We start from the raw sequence: 18,485 nt of genomic DNA, 5'->3' as shown, positions 1-18,485 counted from the left end.
TAGCACTCTTACAGAAGTAAACTGCTGTCGAAATATGATCTGCATTCAACAATTTTGTTTTGTTCAGTTCATGGTTGACAGCAATCTTAAGAGAGGAGAGAACCTAAAACTTGTGATCAACCTAATAAAATCAAAGCTTAATTATCCTCTGGTCCCCCTGTTCAAGTGCCAAGGGCGATGCTATCTTTTGGATTTCACAGGACAGAGCACCAACACCTGTTGCTGAATCTGCATTTCCGGAAGACACACATGTACACTACCATATAGGATGAGGATCAACTTATTCTGCTCTGGCAATGATGACCTGCAACAAAAAGGAAGGAAAAAAGACACTTGTGGAAAACATTATACCATGATAATTGTAATAAAGCAGCCTTAGAGAAAAATGCCATCACCTTTAATTCTTTGCTGTTGGGTTGCAGTGCAAGATATAAATTGTACGTGATTCAAGATCTTCGAAAGCATAATTTGCTTGAAAAATTCATAAGGATGACTTCCTTATAAAATGATGGCTATTGAATCAATTCTCTTGTATGACAGATGTGAGATTAGGGGAACGACTAACATGGTATTCATTACATGAAAGTGTACATGGTGCTTATGAAGAGAAACTATTTAAAAGGAAAGAATATGGTGCAAATTATAACCTAGTATGTGAATGTAGGTAGTATTAATTAGTAATGTGATTCCTGATGGGTAGACAATGGGAAAAAGGATTCTCAAAGGTGAAATTTCAAGACGAGGATGAAATTAGGTCGAGAATTATGATGAGAACAAGGGGCAGAATTATAGAGAAAGACAGAGACAAACTCATAATATTTATTTTCTTAGGAATATTATGAATAATGTAGGAATGAAATTGACATTACTGAAATTCTGTGAGCCAATGAAAAGAAAGTTGAATAATTAAATGTTATAAAGACCTGTGTTCTTCTGGTCAACACAACCTCCCAAGTAAAAATAGATAGTCATCCATTAATGTAGATTCAGAATCAAAAAATGACCCTTGTTACACAGAATGCTTCAGTGATTTTAGTTCCATGCAACTACATATGCACATTAGAGCAATGTGCTGTAATGACAATTTGGTGAACAGTGATTAAGAAGGTTTTTTGCAACCAGAAAAATTGTTTTAGTAATGCACACCATTGGAGAACTCAGGGTGATAGCATTTTAACCCACTGATCAAACACACAAATAATGGATACAGGCAGAACAATGCAATAAAACATATTAAAAATAATTTAAATATGCATACAAACAGCATGCAAAAGATTTATAATGACTTAATCAATTTCATCAAGAGTGAGCGACTTTCAACTTAATTTTATACTAATAGCATCAAATATCATCTTAGATCATGACATTTTAATTTTGCCATTAAACTTCAGCAAAACTAAGATTTATGAATGAATCAGTATTAGACTAGGAAAATAAAATTTCCTCACAGTATCATTAGGTGGCATTCACTGTATAAATCCCTTAGGTGTGAATCTGTGTTTGATATATTTTCCAATTATGTCTTTCCAAGATCAGAATGTACAAATAAAATGTACAAAAGATGCAACTATGAGTCAAGAATTGAATGAAGAGATTAAAATGAATGACCTTAAATGAGAATGAATAAAGAAGATAACAAGACTTGATAGATAAGAATGCAATGGCAAGGTCAAAGAAGAGGAATCTTTATAAACCATTTGCACAATCCATTCAGCAGATAATTGCATAGTTGCTGTTCAAAAGATGCCTCCAGAATTAGGGGTAGCTAGAAGAGATTGTGGTGGAAATCCAAAAAAGTGGGCAGTACCATCCAACAGACTAAGATTTCCTTATATAAATTGTAGATAAATAATTAAATACTATGACATTAAAATTCTTTCTATAAAAGTAATAAAGAGTGTGCTTATATAAAATGCCTTTTAAGAAATAAGTGAGTGAAAAAGTTTCCCTGAATCAACCTGTATTTGATATTAGTTTAATTCTTGTGACACCTGTATCGAGAAGACAATATTAAGGTTGATCTTTGCAGCTTCGTCAATAGTTTTGGGGAAACAATGAATGATTCTTTAAAGAAGGATGATGGATCTATTTTTTAAATTGTGTGAAAACAAAACTTTAGCAATCATCAATTTGATTCCTTTTAATACTTTGATTCCCATGAATGCCCCTCATTCTTGTCCTCCTTGCCTCTTTACCTCCCTCCCAACAAAAAGGCACCACACCTCACAAATCAATTCATCTTTTTTATTGTCACAGAAACTCACGCATTAACCTTCAACTTCATCAAATCCTTCTAAATTAAACTATTTCCCAATAGCATCCAAGCTGATCCCACTGCATTAAGTTATGCCTTCATGGCTACTGAAGTAAGTAAGACCACGTATACAATTTTTTCAAATAAAAAGACTTTACACCATAAGGCATACACTTTTCATACCAGTAGCAGTAACTGAAAAGGGTGTTTACCTAACTATGGAACTTGGGAGTTCAAGGGAATAGTTTGGCATAGAAGGAAGGCATGTAAAGTACTTCATTGGATAGAGAGACATTTTTAAGGAAGTAACATGGCTATGAAAGATAGAGCTTATAAGGTCCTGGTTTGCCATATCCTGGAAAACTTGTTCAAAGTACAGTGCCCATATGAAGTCGGATACATGAAAAATCAGAAAAAGTGCAATAAAAGGCAGTCAGAGGTAGTGGTAGTAATCGGTAGGCATAAAAATTCAGATTGCAAAACAGACAATTTGGGTATTCTGAAATGGAATAGTTTGCACAATAGAAGAAAGACTGAGTGTGATTTTTAATGTGGTGTGATTCTGGGCCATGAGTGATGGGATTGGCTTTGTTTTTCCTTAGATTATCTTAGTAAGTAGCAGCTGAATTTTAATTTTTCAAATTGATATTCATGCTATTTTTCCAAGTTTGATTGCAATGCTAGGGATTTTGTATGCCACCTAACACACTATCTGCACATGCATTTCAATAAATAATAAGGATTATCAGTACAAGAGTAAGCTTAGCTTGCAACTTTCTTTTCAAATATAAATTAAATCAATGATTGGCCAGACTATTAATGCAAAATGCAATCTACATTTATATCATTTGAAAAACCTGAAAACAAAATAAGGATTCTAGTCTCCCCAATGAAATTTTAATTACTAAGAAATGTCAAGTGATGAACCTCTGGAAATGGTGCTCCATGGGCTTTAACTATCACATTTTTGATCGGATCAGAGTTTCAAAATGTGATAAATATTAAAATACTAAAAAAATCAAATATTTGAAAACACATGAAAATGTGGTGAACATATACATAAAGGGTATATTATGTTGCCCTTAAATCGATGAAAGACTTTTTGCGGGGAGAATGGTAGTAACATTTCATCATATTTCTATACGTGGGGGAGGGGGGGGGGAGATCTAGGAGGAATCAAATCTAACCTTTATTATTGCATTAGATTTGCCACTTTTTGCTGAAAACTTTTCATCCTTTTCCACCAAAAGAGTCTAACATGCAAATGCTCAGTATTGAAACTAGCTTCAGAATAATTATAGTCACCAAAACTGCCTTAACAGTTATTTTCTAGCATTTATGTGACTAAATAATTATGAAAAGTTTGTAACATTTCACTGTGTCATTAATTCTTAAACTATTAATAGGAAAAAAATCAATCCGCATTCATTTGGTGTATTTTTTCAATGCATAGATGCAACTGAGTGAGCTACAGGTTATTTTGACGAAAAATTTATATGATAAACCCATACAAGATTCTTTCTTTTTTTAGTAAAAGAGCCCTGATAGATATACATACAGAATTAATTGTATTACATAGTTACATAGCTGAAAATTATGTTGGATGTGTGGAGGAGGGGATTCTTGTGTCGAGGATACTTATCAAAGGGGAGAGGAAGTATAAAAGAAAGTTGAAATTGGCCATTTGTAATTCAAAGATGACTCATATGAGGTACTGGTCAAAGCAAAATCAAATTATCAAGTACAATGTCATGAAATATGTCGAAAAATGTGAAATAGGAGAAAAAGTTTATTTCAACAGTGAAGCAAAAGCAAAGGAAAACTATAAGCTCAGTCTGCTCTTTCAATTAAAAAACATATCTAAGATAGTTACAATATGTATAATTGGAATGTGTTAATCCCAAGAAAATTGTAAATTGTATGTATTTATATTTTTCATATTGTTTTAATATTTTGCATAGCGTCTTTTATTGATATGAAGTGTAAAACATGTATTGACAAAGCCATGCATAATTCTATGCCTATGGTGAAGAAATAAATTGAATTGAATTGAAATAGGGGGTAATGAAATCACTCCAATCATGAATTTTGACCAAGTGCCAATTGAAGTCATCTGCATTGGATATACGCAAATGAATAGCTACTTTTCTAATCATCAGCTATTTTCTATCAACTTCTATTATTTGTGATTACTGATCATGGCAGTGCTCAAAATCGAGCTGTCAAGAATTAGGGAAGGGAAACTAGTTTTTCACCAATATATCTCTTGTGCAATGCTTTTGCGTAATTTCAACTAACTAAATCCTAGTAACAAGTTTTGGGAAATTCTTGAATAAATGGCTGAACAGCATGTGTCCAGGGTGTTTTGCATTCCTATTCCTGTAAGGGAGTATTCCTGGGGTTTCAAATGGTTTGAGGGTATTACTTTATATTTGACTCAATAGTTTTTGAAAAATGTGAAAATAATATTATTTGCAAGTCATATTTAATTCACATACAATCAGACGAGGTTAGCAATGCACTGAAGTAAGGTTTATCAGTGGAAGCATATACCTATATTACAGGTAGATACAGTCCACTAAAATATTTAGTTCTTTTTATTGTCCATTAATAGCATATCATTATAATCAATTATATAATGTCTCAAGAAACACTTTTTGGCTGCGTAATCAAACAAGATGGGGGTAGAAAAAGAAACTTGCTCTTTCACATAAAGATCTTCTGTGGAGATCATCTTTACGTGGAAGAGCAAAGTTTCTTTTTCTACCCTCATCATGAAGGAATTACACAAAGTTAAACCTAAATGTGAGATCAAAAAGGTTTCTTATTTAATAAATAAGCAAAAATCAGTGCTAGGAAATTATGAGTAGAGAGTTACTTTCATGTAATGCCTTTGTACTGATCAGTTAACTTATGTAAGGAAATTTCATATCAATTATTTCCATCATTCATTTATAAATTTTTCTTTCTTTTGAATCTTAAAATAAAATTTGATATTTAGTCCATATTTGATTTAGTCCATCAATTTAGAGGATTAAAATAATAGACTTATGCTAAGGACTGTTCTCAGTCCTAGATCAGTGAACTATTGTTTTACATAGACAATTTAACAATTATCATAACACAAATTAATTATGTAGAAGTTGTAATGACATACCTCTTTTTTGAGTTTAACCTACTCCTATTGGTATTAGAAGCTAATATGCTAAATCAGAAAACATACATTTAAGTCCTACTTCAAGTATTCCTTTTGTATTGCATATGTAAATTACACTAGAGAATTCCTAATCAAATTCAAACCATCCTGAAAATATTTGTAAAGTTAGCATAGTGAAACAACTCCAAAACCTTCCCTTCACTGTGTTGTCTTTTTCTGTGTTGCCCCTAGGGATGAACAACAATGGGCTAAGTGTTGAGCTTGCATGGCATGCAGTTTTTTATTTCTATGAAACTGTCCGGCACTTTGAATGTGGTGGAGAGTAAGATTGTGTTGGGCCTCTAATTGAGAAGGTGTAAAAGATTCAAGGACAGAACACCATATTGAACTGGCATAAATGACAGAGACACAGATGACAAGGTGCTTTTTCTAAAAAATAAGGGAACATGATTTCCCCTCACTGCTTTAAATTCAATGGTCAAAACACTGAAGTAATGGGTAAATTTTAGCTAGCTATCAAAGTAGACACCTTCAAATTAATTTATGGGACTGTTCTTTCTAGTGTATCCTTTTGAAAGCTGACTCTTTCTTTAATTTCTAGATATTATATAGTCATTAAGCATTCATTCTTTGCAAAACTTTATCATCAATATTCGGATGCATCTCAAAGTACGCAGCAGCCACATGAAAACATTCTCTCATCTTTTAATCAGAAAACATTAGAATTCTCCAATATCCTCTTTTAATGTGTTTTGCAAAAACAAGAAAGAAATATCTAGATTTCTCGCACAGGGAAATGGAAGAATTACCTAAATTCATTTGAATTATTAACAATGAAAATGTTTAAATAGAGTTGAATTTATGTTATTAATTATAATTTTTATGCTTATCAGCATATCTACACAGCAAATACATTACCGTATTCATTTATCAAACACAAAACTTGAAAGATCCTTTTAATATTTTTTCAACAACCCCATTTTCAAGGATAAATTGAAAATAATTCTTTTTCGCAAAGAATAATTTCTTTTTATGAGCTACTTTTCATTTTGCTCCATTCAAATAAAAAAGTATTTTTATAACTAGTTCAAAATTAAACTAATTGGAAATTTCAATGCTCCATCAAGACTTGCTAAATTTCTTGTCGCACATATTAGCCATATTATAAGTAAAATAGAAACATTCAATTTTTACTAATTTTTAATTTTAATTATGAACACTGGAAAGTCAAGTTTCTCAGCCAGATTGACTATTAATTGAATTTTAGTTTTCATTTATCTTAACATAAATAAAGTTTCACCTAACAATGTTCATTAATGACCGCAATGCCCATTTGAAATTATTGATTGAAATAAGTTTGCACCGAATCCTTAAATTGTCTAAAAATTAGTTAGATATGAATTTATTACTTGTGAAATTAAGACTAGATTAAGAAAGTAGATATGAATGAATGCAGTCAAATTAATGTATCAAACAATTTATTGCATTATAAGATAATGTCAGGTGAATATTGGAACATCATTCCATGTGTCCTAACTCCTTGTACATATAAATGTAGAACAAAAAGTAAAATATAACCAAAGTAACAAAAATCATAACACTTCCTTCCTAATTATATGACTGAACTTCATAAGGGTACTATGTAATGAAAAATTGGTGGTCAGTGATAATTAGCAAAACTGATACTGGAATCTTTCTGTAAATATTTATAATGGTCTCCAAAACTCAATGTTCAACATTCACTAATCTAAAAGGTTGGGCATTCAAGCTTTTCAATTGAATATAAAAGTTTTTATGGTCACCAAAACAATACAATATACTGGAAGCTTCCAGGATTTATTCTGTGTAAAGCCATTTTTGGGGGTGACAGTTCAAAAGAATACACCCTAATCATTGCAATATTGAGCACTCAACATTTTTCTAATATAGCACTGACTCATTAGTACAGTCAACTCCTTAAGAAATCTTACTGAGATACTGAATACAGTTACTGCCTTGTCTACATTAAAGCTATTTTTAAATGCATTCTTTTAATGTATATTTAAATAAAAGCACTTTCTACATCTACACTTCAAAATCAAAGTATTAAGAATGTGAAAGCAATTGAGACAAATTGCATGACTATACAATTCCTGAAGCTTCTCTATTCATGAAATTAAAAAAAAGCTTTTGAATTAAACTTATTCAGTTTATTTCTTATGCTAGCAAAATTATAATTATTTTACTAAACAAATATTTCTATTTAAATGAAAAATTGAAAATTAGCTCTTCCCATAGTGGCCATTTTAGATGTTTATTATGCTTGGGCACCCTAAGATTCATAAGGACTATGAGAACTAATCACAAAGAAGACATTCTATACAAAAAGTGTGTGACTACCATATTGTTGAAAAAAGTGATGGCACTCTCTTTTAAAGTGGCTGATACTCATTCATTTAAATGGATCCTGTATTTAAACAGTGATTGGATGCTTAAAACCAAGGGGTATTTCTGTGAGTACCAAAACTTTGTGGGTCACCGATAACTACAGTAAATGGCTTGTATAGATGGCAATAGATGCACAATACCTTGGGAAACACGTACAAACGGTTCTGCTTAATGTGACCTCTGATTACTTTAATCAATAAATGGTTTACAAACCAAATTTCAATGAAGTAAAAAATGGTTCTTCCATTATCATAATGCGATAGTATTCAAAGTGTATTCTTCTTAGTTTAAAAATGAACTCCTTCCAATGATTCATATGATTCCCTGGCTTTAACTGATTCCTGAATTGAACTTGAATAAGTATTGAGCAACAGTCCATTCAGAAGCAATTAAATAAAAGCTAAAATATGAGTTAGCTCTTTTACTCAATGATATCAACCTTGATCTGCAACACAAATATTAAGAAGACACTGAAAAATTATAAGGAAATAATAAAAAACGACATATGGAGAAATGATTAGCATTATTTGGTTTTGTGAATGGCACTGCTTAATGTACTTGCAGAGAAGAAAGAATATCCAACAAGAACACTACTAGCCAGTATTCAGTATAGGATTTAAAAAATTTTAACTCCAGATAAATTGAATACAAATAAATCAATTTCATGTAACCATCTCAAAGAAGATGATCTTTAAATGAGAGTTGGGAAAAACCTTTAGAGGTAGTGGAAGAATTTTACTTTTTAGACAGGTAAGAACAAATGTGAATAAGGAAGTATTCAATCGGTAGTGAGAAGTACCTATGGCAAAGCATTGCATCATTGATTTATGGAAGAAATTCATTAAAATATATACATGTATGTGGAATCAATGGATTAGAGAAGCACAGAAAGAAGTTTATGGAGGACACCCACTGAGAGGGAAATCGATTGGACATTTCCTGAGGCAAGAAGTTTACTGATGACTATATCGGAATGAAGCATAGAAAGGGGAAGAATAGTAGAGGCTGGCCTGGGATAAAAAAAAATGAGAAACAGATGATGGAAAATGTCAGTGCAAGAAGCTCTGAGGGAATTAAGAGATTTGGATTTTGAAACAAGATGTAGTCTGGAGAGCTGCTTCAAACTTATCCTCAGACAGTTAACCCCATGGGAATGACTTGGATTCATCATGTCACTTTTGTCAGTAAGATTAAATAAGTAATTTTTTGATTGCTTAAATTTGGATACTGGATTTATATTTTTTGAATGCAATGCAAATAAAGTAAAATCTATTTGCAAAATCTAGCTTACATCAAACTTGATTATAGCTTCAATTATTGATGTATCTCTCATATGTTTGCATGACCAATCCTAAATTATAAACAATTTGTTTGATATTTTTTGAGGAATTGCAGTTCTCTGGAGGATTCATCTTCCTGTTCCTTTATCCAGTGAAATTTATTGGTGGTTATATAATGACCATTCATTCCAAATGTTTATGGAAAACTCAAAATCAAAGGTCAGCTTGGAACATGGAGATGTGAAGAGTTTTCTTTCTTTAGGAAAACCAATCCCACTGGAGGAATTTTCTGTCCAGATGACATCATAGTCATAGTGACTTGCTAACAAAAATTCACTATCACCTCAAACAACTACTATTTCAACTAGAGCCAACAATCATTAAGTTGAAACTACATTTACAATCAATTTGAAAAAAATGACTTGCCTGCAGAAAAGGAAATTCATTCTGCCTCACAAATGAAGGCTGGTTGATGAGCATACAGCATATTTCCCAGTGTCCGTCCCTCCACTCCATAATTTCCAATCTTCTGTAACTCCAAGAATATACAAACATAAGAGTAAAAGAGGAGAAGAAGAATTGATTATTTTCACTCTTGAAGGTTCTTCTATTTTAGCGATATTTGCGGTGAAGTGTGTGAACATTGAATAGTGGCCTTAAAGATGTACTTAGAATACAATACATATTAAAGTACTCTGGGACAAGACCCATAGAAAGAATATGAATAAACCATGAGATTACAAATGAAATTGGGAAACAACAGTGACATTGATGCATGCTTCAATATTAAGAAAAACATTCTTAAATTAGTTATAATACTATTGGTAAAATTTCTACTGAGCAAGATTTCCTAAGAAAGGTTGGAATAGATGAGATTAGTTGCAAAGTTGCCACAATAAATGACTTGTGGAAGGGTGGTGGTTCAGTGGTTCAGAAATACAAGATTGGTTGGTTCTGTTCTTATTATCTTGGAATGATTGGTGATTATTTTTGAAAATAATTCAGTTAAGTAGGAAGGTTAATTGTTTTTCATTAGGGAGTGAGATTTTACTCATCTTTGTGAAGATTAAAAATTTAGCAAATATTTAGGAGGTGCTGCAGCTAAAGGTTATGCTCTTTTTGCTCACCTTACGTTGGTATAATGGCCTATTGATTTAATTTGAAATATGTCATAATTTTTTTTCTATGACAAGTTATCATTCAGGATTGAACTAGACTTGGTTTTGGGGTACGGTAGCTCAGTATATCCAAATTTAAAATTGGGGATCAAGTTAAGATCAAATTTATTGATTAATTTTGAGTTCCTGAGTAGGATAGCTTGAGTTTTGTTTCTGTTAAGAAGCAAAACCAACCTAATTCACTATAGATGAGATCTCTTGATCATAAAAAATATTCTAGTACTTGGCTCGTGAAATAGCAATGAGGGTATATTTCAAGATTATCTATGTAAAGCAAGTGTTAAAAATTAGATAAAGAGTATAAAAGACTAAGTTTCAAAAATGGTGGATAAAAATGAGTTCATGGGTTTTTAGTGAGAATGTTGGGGAAGCAAAGGAGAGGAAGGAAAATATTAGGTCTCGAGGATGGTACACAGGCTAGCAGAAAATATTAAGAGCAATGAAATAATAAAATCTAGTAAAAATAAGTTTTATCTGGAAGAAATTTAAAAAAATGAAAAAATAGTATGTCAAAATATAACAAACAGTTAGCTGTCACACATTTAATCAGATCACACCGATCCATGACAAATCTACGTCGATTAAGGCAACTTCATCTGTCTTTATTTTGTAATAACCCTCAATAATCCTCATGGAAAATCAATTCTGAGTTAATAAAACAAATCGCTCTTTTAAAAAAATGGATGTAGCTTAAACTTTCAATAATTGCTGCATACAAATAGACAATACAAGAGAACAGTGGGTTCCACTTAATGTGACCTCTAAATAATTTCTAGAAGAAATGTTTTGAAACAGAATTGGCGCATGGGATTTAAAACAAAATAAGGATCCAGTTAAGGGTTTAAAAAAACTTCTTAGGAAAATTTTTATGAGCTCATGTGCAATTTAAAAGGGAGAAATTGGGCTAAAAATTATTATGATCAACATTAATTCCCATTCCAAAAAAGGAAAACCACCTGTGGATGCAGAGGGTGAATTGGTAAGGAAGTATGAACTACCCTGAAAGTCAGGTTTGGTTTTTGAATAGTAAAAATGGGGAAGGAATTGTGAGTAACACAATGACTTATAAATTGCCACCTAAAACAGAGAGGCAAGTGAATGCCTGGGGTTAGACTCTGGGAAAATTGAGTGCATTCAACTACTCCTTTGCAGAAGGTCTACCTCATATGCTAGGACTGAAAGACAATAAAGTGGATTTTGAATACAGCAAAATATTAATTAGGTTATTAATTAGAAAATGCAGAAAATTGATTGATGCTAGACTCTTTTGGGGATCATCAACCTGGTTCCAGAAATGAGAGGGGTGTGGTAGATTCTACAGCATTTATGAGGTTAACAGCAGAGAGAAATATGATATTCTAAATAAATTATTTTTTTGCTTTGTGGAATACCTAAATGCATTTGCCAGAGTAAATAAGATAAAATTAATGAATGCATTGCAGAAGATAGGAGTAGAGAGTGGTTAGGCAACAAATCTAAAGCCTGTCACAGACTGAATAGGTATGGATAATGGTAGGAGAGTTGGGATGGGCAGGAGGTTAAGACAAATGCCCACTATCACCCATGAAACTGCGCATCCATCAACATATACATGGAGAAAATCATGAAAGAAGCAATGTTAGAGAGTGAAAAGGAATGGTAACTACGGCGGTATGAATATTATGGTAACAATCAACCCCAGCCATTCTCTTTGTAGTGGGCAAAGGATATGGCAAAATCAGGCCCTCCAAAAATCAGGCATATACAAGATTAAGTTTTTCTGAATGTGACCAATCGTACATTGGACAAACATGTAGAAATATTCACACATGATTTAAAGAACACACAGCTTGCTACAGACTAGGTGATGCTGAAAGATCAGCAGTTGCGGAACATATGCATGAGCACTCACACAACATTGATTTGAAAACTTTAAAACTCATTAGCACAGTACCGAACCACTTATTAGACTACCATGAAAGCATCTACATCCCCTGCTCCAAAAATAAACTCATGAACTATGACCAGGGCCCGATCTCATCAACCTTATTCTCCTTAGCAAAACACCTGAATTACCCCACTCAAAAAAATCATCATTAATGACTAGGCTTACATTTTACTTATTTTACCATAATCCCTGCAATGGCTTTCCGACCCTGTTCCCACCCTCCCTCAAAATGACAAAAATCCCTAACATGATCATTCCCCAACATGATCATTCCCCAACCTTCCTCCTCACCCAACATTTCCCAACAACTCCTCCGTACAACGTACTCCAACATACTTTTGCCCGTTACAATATACACAGCCAAGTTAAGACACCACACATGGCACGGCATCATTCCTTCTCTGAAGAGGACTGCTTGGCAGTCAAAACGTGTCAATTTCTGGGCATCTCCCTTACCTTTCCCAAAGTGTGAGTTACAGGAGTAACAATGGAAGAAATTCCGCAAAAGACCTGTTTGGGTGAGTGATATTTTCAAGGGTTAAGGCATTTACGCATACCCAAGCAAGCGAGAGATTGGCGGGCCACTGGCACAGGAGAAATCTCTCACAAGCCCTGGATAAGGGTGAGGGTCAATGCTATCTAGTACACCTTAGTCAGAGCATTTTTGTTATCGTATTTTGGTTCAATCGTTTGTTCTGTTCTAACCCCCCCAGTAACATTATATTTTTTAATTTATTTATTTTTCCTTTCTGATTTCCTTCAAAATGTGCTTTGCCCACTATTAAGAGTATGGCTGGGGTTGATTCTTCCCATTATGAGCTCTGTTAGAGCTAGCAGTATGAATGATAGTAGATACCAAAATCATAAAATCAGATTTTTTGATGATCAAGCTTTGTATAGTGTCATCTTAAGGATATATAATCAATGTTGATCACATTACTAAATCAATATGACAGGCATGGGATGAGAATCAGGGTAAATTAAAAGAAGCAAATGAGGTTCATGAGGAATAGGAAGGCTAAGTTGAACACTAAAATTGGGCAACATGAACAACTGTAGGGAGAAGAGTCCATCTATCTTGAAAATTTTTTGAACATGGAGGATCAAAGTTATAAACACATTAAAATAAGAATTATGGCAGGCTAAGAAACTTTTACAAAGAGGAGTTAGTGGATGACTAGCATTTTAAACTAAGGTGTGGGCAAAATATTGGTGAAAACATTGATTTACAATTTATTTTTGAAATGGAGGCAACAAGCAGGATGAAGAGGAAAAGTCTCTTTGTAGAATTGCATACTGGAGGGTAATGGCAAGCAGCTGGGAGAAATTGAAAAAGGCCAAGAAATTGTGTAGTGGGCATGGATGTTAGATGTAAATTGATAGGAAATCACTTTCTAGGAAATACAGACATAAGTGAAAAGCATATTAATATGAAGCCTAGTGGTCCAAACCATGGAATCTCAAGAACCCTGGTCTTTCAGGAAAGGGAACAGGCATCAAAACAGCATGAAAATACCTTGAGAAGGATAGAAAGATTGACTAAGCATAAAATGGGATAGAGGTGATGAAAGTTGGTGGTACAACTATTAAGAAGACATAGGGAGTTGATGAAGGAGGGCATTAAGTGATTGTCGCAAGTTGATGAATAATAAAGAAAAGTATGTTAAGAAATTGGGAAGGGTAACAGGAAAAGAATTAGTAATCCTGGAAAGGATTGAAGCAGAAGTGCAGAGCAGGGTGGAATATAAAACAGTCATGTAGGCCAAGGTCTATCCAAAACTGTGGCAGTAATAGTCACTTTTGTTATTTTATAATAAAAATGTCAAGAGCAACCATAATTACTTATACCTGCTATAAACAGTATTAACAGGTTTGTATGAGTTTCATATGCATGTGTACCCCTTCAAACAAAACAAACCATTGAAATAGAAGGTTACCATTGGAATTAATTGGTATGCACAAAACTTAATTAATGTTTTTTTAATTGCTATTAAAAACGACTGCTTTATAGTTGAAAAAATGTTAACCATAATTTGATAGAAACAAGAGGGCACAAAAACTGTACAGTGTACGATATTTAACGGTAGACATTCAATTATGAATTTGTTGCAAATTGTAATTTTTTTACATAGAAGAGTAATATTTTCAATTAATGAATGCATTCATGAGCAGCAAAATTATTTATTATAATTCAAAAATATCACATATCCTTCAAATTAGTTTAAACAAGGTGACCCAATAGTCAAGATTACACAAAAAAACTCCACAAAGGATAACTAATAAAAATTAATGCTGCTGATACAAATTGTGCAGTGGAAATAATGACTATTTCAAGGCATACACTGGTAAAATATCAATTTTCTTTGCCTGTAATAAGGAATGACATTCTGTCAAAATTAAGATCTTAAAATTTAATTCTGGCACTGTAAGGATGATCTTTGTATAAGACAGAGATACTCAAAGAGGCATATATAACATTTTACAGCTAAAGCACAAATATCATAAGGTATTATTCAGTTTTTCCTTCTACATGAAATAAAGATGACAAGCATGATAAAACCTAGTGATGTGTTTGAAAAATGTTAATAATGGAATTATCCTCTCCGAAATTAATCACTTGCAACTATATTTTCATTAGTGGCAATGAACTCTACAGCCCTCGATGGCCTGTTTTGCCTTCTTTCCTAAAACTAGGATTAATAAGAATGTGGCATCTTACCCTGTGATGGAGGAGGGCATTATTTAGGTGCAAAATGACTTTAGCTGAAATGTTTAGCATATAAAATGGAATCATTTTCTCTGACTATAAAGTTGCATCAAGGAAGAGGAAAATGACTCGGCCAAAAGGATGTATGTAGTATAATGATATCCACAAACTCTAACAGGTGTAGACACATATGCTGGGAATAGCATCACAGTGGGAATAAAAAAGGATAAAAGACAATCAAAATATAAACTTTCATTCGGATTTAATGTGTTAACACAATCAATAGAAGCTGTTCTGATTTGTATAATATATGTGCAGATATCTACCATAGAAACTTATAAAATGAAACGCCAGTAGAGGCTTAAAATATCTGCATAGATACTCAATCGAAACCACAGGTAGTATGGGGCGAGCGTTGCCTAGCATTTAGGACGGGTAGACTCGCCTTCAGATGGAAGTGTATCAGCGTTTGGGCCATTGGGTCTTGCTGATCGGGGTTATCTCCTTGGCACATTCCAGCTCCAGCTGGGTCTGCACAGACTCGGATAAACATCATAGACTGGACCTTGGGGTATGAAAAACGTGCGATAGGATACCCGACAGTGAAGTTATTCGCATCGAGATTCCGCTGAGTATAAATTTGAATTGGTAATATGCAAACGCGATGACGGGAAATGACATTTATTTGGATTTATTAAAAGCTATTCAGCGTTCCCCGTATAAATGCTTTTTTAAGTGCATGAACATATTGGAAATGTGTGAATTTATATTCCAGAAATGAAAAGGAGATTAAAAGATAACATAAGGGGGCGTTCACGTTTAGAGAAACAATGTATACAATCGATTTAAGGCATCACTAGAGCAACTTTCTCTTTTCATATCCCTGGGAATAAATATTCTACAGGCAATGCTATGGACCAACCCTTTTTCTCTATCGACATATTGAACAAAAGAATTTTTTCCCCCGACAACTCTGATGATGTCTAGTAGGTGACAACCATAACAAAGGGCTGCCGTCTTTCCCATCTCGCAGCTATATTGCATTCACTGTGATGCATCTAATCCCGATGGCTTTCGTCTGCACACGAGCCAGTCTGATACCCCACGGTCGAGTCCCAACTGGGTAATATCGAGTGTGTGTTCGGCCCCGTTGGACTGGGATTCCAGTCTCTTTCCAGGAGCGGTTGCCATTTCCTCTCCTCGGCATTTTCGGGATGGGTCGGTGGCGTGTTTTCGAGCGGTTAGGCCTCAACCAAGTATGCCGAACGATTTGCAGGACTTTAAACAAATTTTACATTTGGATTTCGTACAAATAATCACCACAGCCGTCTGAATTGAGTTCGATCGTACCCGACTGCGTTGGGCTCCGCGTGGAATTAGGTAAACTCGGGTGGAATGGCGCTGTCTCATTTAAATCTCAATGAAACCGTACTTGAACCTCAATTGCACCATTTGGCAAACTCGTACTGTGAGCAGTTGTCAAAAAGAAAGGATTAAGATGGGAAACGAGCAAGCGAGGGACGAGAGTAAATGGAAAAGCAGGCTCCGTCGCTTATTGTAAGGAGACGAGTGTCGCCGAGGTAACTTATTCGAGATCGCCCTGCCCCTTCGGGCCTTCTGTCTTTCTTCTGCCGAGCCCTGACAGTCCGATTCTTCGTACTACCGTGACTATATTCGTATAGCACACTACTCTCACTTTGGTTGCTTGGCCTATTCTAATTTATGCGTTGGCAACACAAAAGAGTGGACGCCAAACCGAACGCGATAATGAAGTGTTCATTCGCGATCGCATTCTTCAATGCCAGAAACCGTTGATTTCGGAAAAAAGATCCGGAAAAGAGAGAGAGCGGGCATTTTGAGGAAAACTACTTGAAGACGGAATCCCACACAAAACTACCTGAAGAACGATGGTATTAAGGTAGTACCTTCAAAGCATGGGGTGGAACTGGATCCGGAATTAGGGTTTGGTGTCCATTCAAGGTAGATTTCTTCGAAATATAGAATGTTATCGTTTTAAGAGTTCCTTACGAAATTTATTTTCTATCGTTCGATTGATAAAAGTAAAATTCTACTCCTTAATTGCCACGATGAAGAGCCTAAAATGTGTTAGTCAGTATCATTCGTTCTGCATTCTTCAAATCTAATTAGACCATGTTAACATTATTAGGTTTTACCCATACCACACCAAAAATCATTAAAATTTTAGACGCGGTCGTAGAATAAAGAATGCCTCTCGAGGGATAAATCCACTACTAGAGTCGCAGGTACAAGATCTACTTGGAAACAAGTGACCATCACTTTAGTTTGCGAGAGGGAGGAGGTAGTGAGGAATCGACAAGGTGAAAATGTTAGGTTGAGTACTCGGGAAAGATAGTCACATTTAAGGTGTAGTCTGCCTCTAATTGTATTCACGGGCAAAAAGTTAGGACAATATCTTATGATAAACTACTACAGTTACTAAAGAGTGCAATTTACTCACCAGTGTCCCTCGGAGTCATCTCTGATTCCATTTCTCCGAAATTTTCAATTTAGTCACTTGTGTAGTTCTGTTCGTCTCTTTCGAGTAAAACCCGTGAAAAAGAAGAACAAAAAATAGATTTATTGAGAATTAAGCTCTCTTACACATCGCTAAATTGTTTTCCCTAGACGTTCAGAATTACAATTTCCAGTTCTCGAACTATTGAGGACATCTGATATGCACCTACCTTTCCACGGCTATCCGAAGTAAAGCCAGCCCTTCTTACACTCACCGTCTCACTAGAAGGGCAGTAAACCATTGAGTGAGTGTTTCACTCGTCACGCGAGAGGTGGCGATGCGGGCCTACGTCTCAATCCCTCCAAAATTCTTTCTCTCGGGTGAGGGTGAAATGCGGTAGGAACGGTAGGAGTATTTATTCTCGAGAGGCGGGTTGGATTAGATCATGCTTGCGTTTTAACGGATCCACGGGTGACGCCTTTCGAAAATTCCAATACGTCTATTCTGGCAACCGAGGTTACTATTCTGAGTCCTTGGGATTTTGAGTTAGGAGAGGGCACACAATGAAGCGTGCACAGGGATCAGTTCTTGGTCCGTTCCTTTTTAATATATTTACGGCAGATGTCCCTAATATAGGAAAAAATGGGAATACTATGTTAGCTCTCTATGCTGATGATGCAGCCATTATCTGCCGAAGCGTTCAGGCTAAATACGCAGCAAAATACTTACAAGATGCAGTTAACAAGCTGGCAAAATGGTACAGAGAGTGGAGGATCGACTTAAACCCAGTAGAGACGCAAGCAGTAATCTTCTCCCGAAGAACTATAGACTACGTAGATCCCTTAAACATCGAGGGAAATCCAATCCAATGGAAAGACACGGCGCTATACCTAGGAGTTACTTTAGACACAGTGTTGCACTTCGTCCCACACATAAGAAAAACAATTCTCAAAGCAGCTGGTAGCAGAGCAGGCCTTTCATACCTGCTCAGATCAGGAAATGTAGATAGGAAATTAAAACTTAATATACACAGCATGCATAAGACCCATTGTCACATACGCCAGTACGGCATGGGCAGG

At 34.7% G+C, this 18,485-nt stretch overlaps 1 long non-coding RNA gene across 1 annotated transcript; it reads right to left on the bottom strand.

Moving 5' to 3' along the window:
- Window positions 1–157: 157 nt before the first annotated feature.
- Window positions 158–17,721, bottom strand: LOC139685448 (uncharacterized). Its single transcript, XR_011700107.1, has 4 exons — window positions 17,636–17,721; window positions 17,410–17,486; window positions 9,545–9,647; window positions 158–304 (listed from the first exon to the last, which is right to left on the bottom strand). It is a non-coding gene; the product is annotated as an uncharacterized lncRNA (long non-coding RNA).
- Between the last annotated feature and the right edge of the window lie 764 nt (window positions 17,722–18,485).

The sequence above is a fragment of the Hetaerina americana genome, unplaced genomic scaffold, assembly GCF_022747635.1.
Source record: "Hetaerina americana unplaced genomic scaffold, ioHetAmer1.1.p SCAF_1, whole genome shotgun sequence".
Taxonomy (NCBI): domain Eukaryota; kingdom Metazoa; phylum Arthropoda; class Insecta; order Odonata; family Calopterygidae; genus Hetaerina; species Hetaerina americana.
Note: the sequence above shows the minus strand (reverse complement) of the source record. Positions and strands in the feature narration are given on the sequence as shown.